The following is a 12100-nucleotide window of genomic DNA, read 5'->3' as shown; positions in this document are numbered from 1 at the left end:
CTACTACAAAGACACATGCACACGTATGTTTATTGCGGCACTATTCACAATAGCAAAGACTTGGAATCAACCCAAATGTCCATCAGTGACAGACTGGATTAAGAAAATGTGGCACATATACACCATGGAATACTATGCAGCCATAAAAAAGGATGAGTTTGCGTCCTTTGTAGGGACATGGATGCAGCTGGAAACCATCATTCTTAGCAAACTATCACAAGAAGGGAAAACCAAACACCGCATGTTCTCACTCATAGGTGGGAACTGAACAATGAGCTCACTTGGACTCGGGAAGGGGAACATCACACACTGGGGCCTATCATGGGGAGGGGGGAGGGGGGAGGGATTGCATTGGGGAGTTATACCTGATATAAATGATGAATTGATGGGTGCTGACGAGTTGATGGGTGCAGCACACCAACATGGCACATGTATACATATGTAACCTGCACGTTATGCACATGTACCCTAGAACTTAAAGTATAATAAAAAATAAAAAATAAAAAAAAAAAAAAAAAAAGAAAGGAAAAGATGCTATTAACTTACATCTCTCCCTGCTCTCCCCAGTAGAAACAAAAATTTCCAACTCTCTTGGCTGGAAACCTGTGTAAAACTTTGCTTTCTTTTTCCTTTTTGCCTAAAGCTTGGACAGTATCAGAAACTGAGAGGATTCCATTTTCTTCCTTGTCTTCTAAATTACAAAGATGTTACTTTCCACTCTAAGAATTTGGGAGTGAAACGTCTTTCTTGTATAACCCATCTGAAGAATTTTAGGCTTCTGCTAAAGACAGTGTGGTGCAATGGAAAGAATGCTGATACATAAACAGTATTCTTAATTCTTCAAGGGTTTGTTCTGTTTTCCATTTTGGACTTTCTATATTTGTTACTGTATTGCTTTACTGCCTCAACAAAATAGCCCTGTCCTGGAAGATCCTACTATAATGAATATCCTTGCAATGCTAATGGTCTGGTCACTTTCTAGGGCCTTAGTTCAATGATCCTGCCTTTCCTTTTTATTCAGAAGGGTGTCATACTATTCAGGTCCTGAACTTTAGTAAGGGCGGTAAATCAGACCCCTACCATGCTTTGACTATTCAGATTTTTTTGCTGTGCTACACCTGTGAGCACCTATACTGGACAAAAGTACCTGTGTGCATAACTGTGACTCATGATGGCCTTAGGTTCAGCTAGAAAGTTTCTTTAGCATCCTTAACTTTATCTTTAATGATTCATTTCCCCCAGCAACAGCCACTCACCACTAAATGTACAAGCAGTGCTATAGTCAGTAAAGCATGCTATTAGTAATCAGTCAAAATATTTAATGCTAGATAGTGAGTCAGTCAGGAGAGAGAAGTGCAGTCTATTGATTACCTTTTCCACGTCTGTTTCACTCTTTTTCTTACTGAAACTCTCGTTTTGTCCAGGGAACTTCCTTTCCCATAGTTCATGTGATTGGGGAGGTGAATCTCATCCCTAGTTCCAGAGATTAGTCCTGACTAATCTAAGCCAGTTAGTGCAAGACCTTTCCCTGGCAGCTGTTATTGGTCTGGGGTAGACACAAGACCTAAATGGGTCTAATCAGACTGAGGGGAAGGGCTTGGTTCTTTCTGAGAAAAAGACTATGTTGGACTGAAGGTAGGTGGCCCTTATTTAAAAAGTTGAGAGTTACCTTATAATCACAAGGCAATCAAGCCTTCGAATGAAATTGACACAGTAGAATGCAAATTTTTTTTATTGTTATACCCCAGAATCAAATCTAAATCTCACCCTTTTCCCGGACTGCCGATTACTTAAAAAAAAATTCCCTGGCCAGGAGTGGTAGCTCACACCTGTAATCCCAGCACTTTGTGGGAGACCGAGGTGGGCGGATCACCTGAGGTCAGGAGTTTGAGACCAGCCTGGCCAACATGGTAAAACCTCATCTCTACTAAAAATTAAAAAATAGCCAGGTGTGGTGGCACACGCCTATAGTCCCAGCTACTTGGGAGGCTAACGCGGGAGAATTGCTTGAACCCTGGAGGCGGAGGTTGCAGTGAGCCAAGATTGCGCCACTGCACTGCACTCCAGCCTGGGCGACAGAGTGAGACTCCGTCTCAAAAAAAAAAAAAAAAAAAAAAAAAAAAAAAAAAAATCCCTTGTAACAGAACTCAAGGTTTCCATTACTTGTAATTAAAATTGTTTCTGTTAAAAATGGGAAAAAGAATCCCAGAGAACAAAGCATGGTGAGTTCCAGGATAGAAACAGTTTATTACAGAACCAGGATGCTTTTACCTTTAAAAGAGTAGTAAAGAACCATCCACTCACCACCCCTATATGCCCCTTTTATTTCTGGGCAGTGGTTTGCTTTTTTTCTTTTTGAGTTTATAATTCAATTTATTATATACTTGATAGTAGTATATACCTGAAAATAGATGCTTTAATTATTTTTTGTATCTTCTTTTCTTTATTCCTTAGCTTCTCTCTGGTATTACATGAGGCCAGTTGATTTATTATACCTTCCTCATTTGGTAGAAGTATATGTCAGATTATTTAACTTGTGTCTCAATATTTCATATTTTAGAATATAAAATTATAAATATAAGGGCCATATCTGTCTAGTGTGTTTCTTAGATATCTGAATTCAGACTTTCAGTTCTCATTTCTTTATTTCTTTCCTTTTTTTTGAGACAGGGTCTTACTCTGTTGCCTAGGCTAGAGTGCAGTGGCGTGATCTCGGCTCACTGCAGCCTCCGCTTTCTGGGTTCAAGTGATTCTCCTGCCTTAGCTTCCCAAGTAGCTGGGACTACAGGTGCATGTCACAATTGCTGGCTAAGTTTTGTATTTTTAGTAGAGATGGGGTTTCACCATGTTGGCCCGGCTCATCTTGAACTCCTGACCTCAGGTGATCCACCCTCCTTGACCTCCTCCCAAAGTGCTGGGATTACAGACGTGAGCCACTGTGCCCAGCCTCAGTTCTCATTTCTCCTGACAGCCATTCTCATATTCTAGCTATATCCTCTCCAGTAGGAAGAGAAGGAAATCTTTATCAATTTGTATTGTTCTAGGAATCTTTCTGCTATAAACAACTGGTTTAATGTCATGGGACTGTTTAGGAAATAGAATTGTATTGCTATATGAAAAGAGATGCACAGTATTATTAATTAGAGCTTATAACCTTTTCAATGATAACATATACGTGCTAAAACATGAGTGGTTGCCTTTTAGTATATACTAGGAAACAAAAGATAACCTTTCTAACTTCATTCTAACCTCATTAAAAAACAAGGTGATTATAATTTTAGTAGGTTTTTTTGTGAGCCTGATGAGATGTTCTAAGATTTAGAATGACTGAGTAATTTGGTTATGTCAAGTACAATAATAAAATCATCTTACAAATTATCCCAATAGGAAATCAATGTGCTTTAATACTTGAAAGATTCTGGTAAAAGTAGTAAAAACATTGGGGGTGGGATGGGGGTGGGGGGTAATGGTGGTGGTAGAATGTGAAGGAGACCAGGATCAAATGTGTTCTTAATAGTATGCAAAATCTTAAGAAAAACTCAACATGCAGCACATGCGTTAGGCCCAGGAAGGGTGGATAGGGCTTGGTGTGCAGGCTAGTGAGGTGTTTCCTGAAGCCAGTGCCAGCTGGAAGGGGAATTAGCCAGTAAATATAAATAGTAGGAAAAAGAATTATCCACAAGATTTAGGAAAAATGTTAAAGAAAATTATAACCCATACTCGCATATCCATTTTCTATGACATGGTGCATAATATCAGTAGTGAATATTTATTGATTATTGTGTGCCAGACATTGATCTGAATGCGTAGCCCATGTGATCCTTACAACCCTATAAAACTATGCTTCCCAGGATAGTAGCTATGAGTCATATAGGACTATTTATATTTAAATCAATTAAAATACAATCAGTTTATACATTTAGTTCCTTAGTTGATCCTAGTCACATTTAAGCTGCTCAGTAGCCACATGAGGCTGGTGGCTACCATTTGGTCACTGCAGAGAACATTTCCATAATCACAGAAAGTTATATTAGGCAATGATGTTATAAAATGTATACTGTTAACTAACTCTTATTTATCGATAAATAAACTGAGACTGAGACAGGTTAAATAATATATCCAAAGTCACATAGCTGGTAAGGAACAGAGCCAGGATTCTTTTTTTTTTTTTTTTTTTTTTTATTTATTTATTTATTATTTTTTTTTATTATACTTTAAGTTCTAGGGTACATGTGCATAACGTGCAGGTTACATATGTATACATGTGCCATGTTGGTGTGCTGCACCCATCAACTCGTCAGCACCCATCAATTCATTCTAATCATCCAGTCTAGCTACAGAACCTTTGCTCTTTCACCACTATGCTATTCTGTGTATAAAGTCAATTTGTAATAAAACACTATCATGTCCTGACAGTTTTATATTACCAAAATGCATTTTTTGTTAAAAAGGGAAAGTCGCATGTAATACACAATTCTATAAAAGTATAAATCTGTTAACATAATTGAATTGTCAGGGAGAATGTGGACCACATCATCCTAAATCCTGTAATGAACAAGTTATTAGAGTTGGTTGATGGCCCCAGCTGAGTTTTATCTCTTGACTACTTCCCTCCAATTATGTCTAAATGCCTGCGTATCTGTTCCCTATTTCCTCTCAGTTGTCTTTGTTAGAACCACCAGTCTCCAGAATTATTGCATTACCATTGCTGGTTCGTGCTTTGGGGATTTTTAAAATGAAAGTGTCAGTTCTCTAAATAGCCCTTTATGTAGTTTCTCTTTGAGACATGTCTAGGTCCTGAGAATCTCTGAAGTGTTTGTCAGTGGCTGGTGATCACTGCGGTTGAGGGCTTGGAATTCCAGGGAAAGGTACAAGGTGTCTAGCCAGGAAGATTTACATCTTTATTCTCTATGAGTACTATAGCACTTGAGAAGAAAAGGAGATAGAATTCTGTTTTCTATTTGTACCCTTTGCCTGCTCTAATCATTCCAAATGATATGCCTATAGAAAGCGTTTCACCTCTTGCAAATTATCAATAGTGTACAAAGTGGAAGGGAATATAGAGATCTTTTATTCAATCTACATTCTCATGCACATCTAGGTGCCAAAGATAGATAAATTTAAGACTCTTCTTGGTTTTCAAAAAGCTTGCAGAGTTGTAGGTGACACTGAGGTAATTAACACAAAGTTTTACTGCAGTTCCATGGGAACACCCTTATAGGACACTATACCCAGTAGGGATACCCTGTGAGAGCAGGAGTTCTTAATTTTGGATAAGAGGACTCTTTGGGGTTCTGACAAAAGCTAAGGAGTTCATGTTGGGGCAGTTGTAAGATTAAAGTGGTATTTTAATGTAGTGGTGTTTTTACCTCATCATTTAGAGAGAATCTCAGAGAAAAATGTCTACACAAAGAAGTTCAAACCAAAGCACTTTGAATAGCAAAAAGGGGTCTAAAATATTTAAATCATGATTTTGAAGTATTTCTTGATTGAAAATTTGGTTTATTTTATTGGGGAACTGTAAAATAATTATATTTGAAGCTTTTTAGAATAAAATTTGTTGTAAAAATTTAAATAACATATGCATGTACATTAAAGCAAATAACTTAAAAAGTGATTATCTGAATTATTTTGCCCTATTTATTGTAGTTGAAAAAACATTACATTTATCCTAACAATTTTTAGGCATATAGTTCAATAGTGTTAAGTATATTCATGTTGTTGTATAGCAGATCTCTAGAACTTTTTCATCTTGCAAAACTGAAACTCTATACCCATTGAGCATTAATTCCCTCTCCCTCTTCCACCAGCTCTTGGCAACCACCTTTCTACTTTCTATGATTTTGACTACTTTAGATACTTCATATGAGTGGAATCATAGGGTATTTATATTTTTGTACCTGGCTTATTTTACTTAGCATAATGTCCTTGAGGTTCATTCGTGTCATAGCTTGTGACAGTATTTCCTTCTGTTTAAAGCTGCATAGTATTCCATTGTATGCATGTATGACATTTTGTTTATCTGTTTATCTGTTAGACATCTAGGTTGCTTCCACTTCTTAGCTGTTGTGAATAATACTGCAATAAACATGGGTGTGCAAATAATTCTTTGAGATCCTATTTTCAGTTCTTTTGGCTATATACACAGAAGTGGGATTGCTAGATCATATGGTAATTTTATTTTCAATTTTTCGAGAAACCTCTGTACTATTTTTAATAATAACTGCACTATTTTACATTCCCACCAACAGTATACAAGGATTCCAATTTCTCTGCATCCTAACACTTGTTATTTTCTGTTCTTTTGATAGTGGCCATCCTAACGGGTGTGAGATAATGAATTATTTTGCCTTTAAGAGACCCTGGGCAGCCTTTTGAGTTTCCAGTTCAGTCACTTTTTTTTCTCTACATCAGTGGTTCTCAAAGTGTGGTCCTGGAGGAACAGCGTCAGTAACATCTGAGAATTTATTAGAAATGCTAATTATTGGGCCTTACCTGAAACCTGCTAAATCAGAAATTGAGAGTTGGGCATGGTAATCTGTATCTTAACAAGCCCTCTAGGTTATTCTGATGCACACTCAAGTTTGAGAACTCCTGCTTTACACTAATAATTCTCAGCCACAGTTGCATATAAGAATCACCTGCCCAGGTGTGATTCTGTCCTGTGCGGCTGTTCTCTTGAGTGGGGTCGTTTGTTTCTGTCCGCCTTCTCTCCCACCTAAGTGTGTGTAGCTACCCAATGGAAGATTCGATGGACGTGGACATGAGCCCCATCTGTCCCCAGAACTATCTTATCGGTTGTGAACTAAAGGCCAACAAAGATGATCACTTTAAGGTGGATAATGATGAAAATGAGCACCAGTTATCTTTAAGAACAGTCAGTTTAGGGGCTGGTGCAAAGGATGAATTGCACATTGTTGAAGCAGAGGCAATGAATTATGAAGGCAGTCCAATTAAAGTAACACTGGCAACTTTGAAAATGTCTATAGAGCCAACGGTTTCCCTTGGGGGCTTTGAAATAACACCACCAGTGCTCTTATGGTTGAAGTGTGGTTCAGGGCCGGTGCATATTAGTGGATAGCACTTAGTAACTGTGGAGGAAGATGCAGAGTCAGAAGATGAAGAGGAGGAGGATGTGAAACTCTTAAGTATATCTGGAAAGTGGTTGGTCCCTGGAAGTGGTAGCAAGGTTCCACAGAAGAAAGTAATACTTGCTGCTGATGAAAATGAAGATGATGATGATGATGATGATGATGATGATGATGATTTTGATGATGAAGAAACTGAAGAAAAAGCGTCACACCAGTGAAGAAATCTATACGAGATACTCCAGCCAAAAATGTACACAAGTCAAATCAGAATGGAAAAGACTCAAAACCATCATCAACACTAAGGGCAAAAGGACAAGAATCCTTCAAAAAACAGGAAAAAACTCCTAAAACACCAAAAGGACCTAGTTCTATAGAAGACATTAAAGCAAAAATGCAAGCAAGTATAGAAAAGGCGGTTCTCTTCCCAGAGTGGAAGCCAGGTTCATCAGTTATGTGAAGAATTGCTTCTGGATGACTGACCAGGAGGCTATTCAAGATCTCTGGCAGTAGAGGAAGTCTCTTTAAGAAAATATTTTGGACAATTTGTTAACAATTTTCTGTCTTATTTCATTTCCATAACAGTTGATACCTGGCTCTCCTTTTTATAATACAGAGTGAGAACTTTCCCTACTATGTTTGATAAATGTTGTCCAGGTTCCATTGCCAAGAATGTGTTGTCCAAAATGCCTTTTTAGTTTTTAAAGATGGAACTCCACTCTTTGCTTGATTTTAAGTATGTATGGAATGTTATGACGTATTAGTAGCAGTGGTCAGACATGGAAATGGTGGGGAGACAGAAATTTACTAGTGAAATAAAGCTCACTATTTTAATAAAGGAAAAAAAAGAATCACCCAAGGGCTTCTTAAAAGGTTTTTCTGATCTTAAGCCCAACTCAAAGAAAAATTTTGATCCATATGGTTTAGGGGGGTTTTGCCTTGAGACTTAGCATCAGTTTAAAAGCTCCCTAGGTTATTATTGTTATTATTATTATTATTATTATTATTATTATTATTATTATTATTTTGAGACAGAGTCTCACTCTGTTTCCCAGGCTAGAGTGCAGTGGCACAATCTCGGCCCACTGCAGCCTCCACCTCTCGGGCTCAAGTAATCCTCCCAGCTTAGCACCCCCGAGTAGCTGGGACCACAGGTGCACATCACCATGTCCAGCTAATTTTTGTTTGTGTGTGTGTATATATATATAGAATTTTTGTTTGTTTGTTTGTTTGTTTTGGTTTGTTTTGTTTGAGACGGGGTTTCACCATGTTGCCCAGGCTGGCCTGGAACTCCTGGGCTCAAGCGATGCGTCCACTTCGGCCTCCCAAAATGTTGGGATTTTACCTGGGATTACAGGTGTGAACCACCACACCCAGCCTCCCCAGGTGATTCTAATGTACAGCCAGGGTTAAGAGCCACTGCTGTACAATCAGCTTGACCATTTCAGGGCGCAGGGCTTCACAGATTTTTCATTTTTTGTAGCATCATTGTCTTAACAATCTAATATGCTAGTGCTTCTGAAACTTGAACATACATACTATCACCTGGAGATCTTGTCAAAATCTACTTTGTGATTCAGTAAGTCTAGGGTGGGGCCTGAGACTGCATTTCTAACAAGCTCACAGTTGATGCTGATTCTGCTGGTTCATGGGCCACACTTTGAGACTCAATAAGTAACCCTCATCAAAGTCAGGGCTTTTGGGAGAAATTCAAGTATTCAAATAGAGCTTTGTTGTCATTCCAAAAAGTCCTCACCATCCGATGTGTTCTCTGAATGGATAAATACAAGGTAATCCATCTTTGCTGGTGTTGTGCTTTCATTGATAGAAATTTTGTACAAAAGTATTTCCCTGCGTTATCTGTGTTCCAGCATCTTTGCTGATGACAGGAAAATGAAAAGATATATGAACTTAATCTTTTTCTATTTTTACATTTTACCATTTAGGTTGTTGTTCATGCCTTATGTAAATGATCATTGTGGAAGGAAGGATATGTTTTCTTTAATTCCTAAATTGAGAAATTATTCTGAATGCAGAAGCAATGGGAAGATGATGATTGTACAATGTCTAATATCCTTTATTCATTAAGACTTACACTAAAGAAAACCCAACTCAACAAATTTACACATGAAAGACATAAATAATGGTGGTTGTAACCAGTGGAAAGCATTCAAGCTTGAGTCAGTTTGATTCAGCAGCTCAGCAGGATATTAAGGAGATTGTCAGCTTCCTCCTAAAGTTGTCCCCCCACGTGTTATGGAAGGGCTGCAACACTTCCAGGATACACATTTGCATACCACCCCATCCAGAAGAGAGATTTATGGAAGAGTGAGGAAACTTCTTTTCCAAAGGAAAATCTTCCCTCATGTCTTACTGCCCCACGTTCATTCACACATTCAATCCTGAACTATTATCTGTGGCCAGTTGAATACCCTGTATTAATTGGCTTAGGCTTGAAGATAGAGAAGGAGACTTCACATTTTACTGTTTACTACTACTGCAGTTTTTTGTGTAGGCACATATTTATGGGTTGAATTATGTCCCCCCCCACCAAAAGATATGCTGAGGTTCTAACTCCTGGTACCTCAGAATGTGGCCTTGTTTAGAAATAGGGTTGTTCCTGCTCCTGAATGACTACTGGGTACATAACGAAATGAAGGCAGAAATAAAGATGTTCTTTGAAACCAATGAGAACAAAGATACAACATACCAGAATCTCTGGGACACATTTAAAGCAGTGTGTAGAGGGAAATTTATAGCACTAAATGCCCACAAGAGAAAGCTGGAAAGATCTAAAATCAACACTCTAACATCACAATTAAAAGAACTAGAGAAGCAAGAGCAAATGCATTCAAAAGCTAGCAAAAGGCAAGAAATAACTAAGATCAGAGCAGAACTGAAGGAGATAGAGACACAAAAAACCCTCCAAAAAATCAATGAATCCAGGAGTTGGTTTTTTGAAAAGATCAACAAAATCGGCAGACCGCTAGCAAGACTAATAAACAAGAAAAGAGAGAAGAATCAAATGGATGCAATAAAAGATGATAAAGGGGATATCACCACCGACCCCAGAGAAATACAAACTACCATCAGAGAATACTATAAACACCTCTACGCAAATCAACTAGAAAATCTAGAAGAAATGGATAATTTCCTGGACACTTATACTCTCCCAAGACTAAACGAGGAAGAAGTTGAATCCCTGAATAGACCAATAGCAGGCTCTGAAATTGAGGCAATAATTAATAGCCTACCCACCAAAAAAAGCCCAGGACCAGATGGATTCACAGCTGAATTCTACCAGAGGTACAAGGATGAGCTGGTACCATTCCTTCTGAAACTATTCCAATCAATAGAAAAAGAGGGAATCCTCCCTAACTCATTTTATGAGGCCAACATCATCCTGATACCAAAGCCTGGCAGAGACACAACAAAAAAAGAGAATTTTAGACCAATATCCCTGATGAACATCAATGCAAAAATCCTCAATAAAATATTGGCAAACCAGATCCAGCAGCACATCAAAAAGCTTATCCACCATGATCAAGTGGGCTTCATCCCTGGGATGCAAGGCTGGTTCAACATTCGCAAATCAATAAACGTAATCCAGCATATCAACAGAACCAAAGACAAGAACCACGTGATTTTCTCAATAGATGCAGAAAAGGCCTTTGACAAAATTCAACAGCCCTTCGTGCTAAAAACGCTCAACAAATTCAGCATTGATGGAACGTACCTCAAAATAATAAGAGCTATTTATGACAAACCCACAGTTAATATCATACTGAATGGGCAAAAGCTGGAAAAATTCCCTTTGAAAACTGGCACAAGACAGGGATGCCCTCTCTCACCACTCCTATTCAACATAGTGTTGGAAGTTCTGGCCAGGGCAATCAGGCAAGAGAAAGAAATCAAGGGTATTCAGTTAGGAAAACAAGTCAGATTGTCCCTGATTGCAGATGACATGATTGTATATTTAGAAAACCCCACTGTCTCAGCCCAAAATCTCCTTAAGCTGATAAGCAACTTCAGCAAAGTCTCAGGATACACAATTAATGTGCAAAAATCACAAGCGTTCTTATACACCAGTAACAGACAAACAGAGAGCCAAATCAGGAATGAACTTCCATTCACAATTGCTTCAAAGAGAATCAAATACCTAGGAATCTAACTTACAAGGGATGTAAAGGACCTCTTCAAGGAGAACTACAAACCACTGCTCAGTGAAATAAAAGAGGACACAAATAAATGGAAGAACATACCATGCTCATGGATAGGAAGAATCAGTATCGTGAAAATGGCCATACTGCCCAAGGTTATTTATAGATTCAATGCCATCCCCATCAAGCTACCAATGAGTTTCTTCACCGAATTGGAAAAAACTGCTTTAAAGTTCATATGGAACCAAAAAAGAGCCCGCATTGCCAAGACAATCCTAAGTCAAAAGAACAAAGCTGGAGGCATCATGCTACCTGACTTCAAACTATGCTACAAGGCTACAGTAACCAAAACAGCATGGTACTGGTACCAAAACAGAGAGATAGACCAATGGAACAGAACAGAGTCCTTAGAAATAATACCACACATCTACAGCCATCTGATCTTTGACAAACCTGAGAGAAACAAGAAATGGGGAAAGGATTCCCTATTTAATAAATGGTGCTGGGAAAATTGGCTAGCCATAAGTAGAAAGCTGAAACTGGATCCCTTCCTTACACCTTACACAAAAATTAATTCAAGATGGATCAAAGACTTCAATGTTAGACCTAAAACCATAAAAACCCTAGAAGAAAACCTAGGTAGTACCATTCAGGACATAGGCATGGGCAAGGACTTCATGTCCAAAACACCAAAAGCAACGGCAACAAAAGCCAAAATTGACAAATGGGATCTAATTAAACTAAAGAGCTTCTGCACAGCAAAAGAAACTACTATCAGAGTGAACAGGCAACCTACAGAATGGGAGAAAATTTTTGCAATCTACTCATCTGACAAAGGGCTAATATCCAGAA

At 38.3% G+C, this 12100-nt stretch overlaps 1 pseudogene; it reads left to right on the top strand.

Annotated features, from left to right (window-relative positions):
• The first annotated feature begins 6739 nt into the window (after positions 1-6739).
• LOC111531727 lies at positions 6740-7590 on the top strand (annotated as a pseudogene).
• Positions 7591-12100: the final 4510 nt, after the last annotated feature.

This window comes from Piliocolobus tephrosceles, unplaced genomic scaffold (assembly GCF_002776525.5).
Source record: "Piliocolobus tephrosceles isolate RC106 unplaced genomic scaffold, ASM277652v3 unscaffolded_17969, whole genome shotgun sequence".
NCBI lineage: Eukaryota > Metazoa > Chordata > Mammalia > Primates > Cercopithecidae > Piliocolobus > Piliocolobus tephrosceles.
The sequence above is the reverse complement of the archived record's forward strand: the minus strand, read 5'-3'. Positions and strand labels throughout refer to the sequence as shown.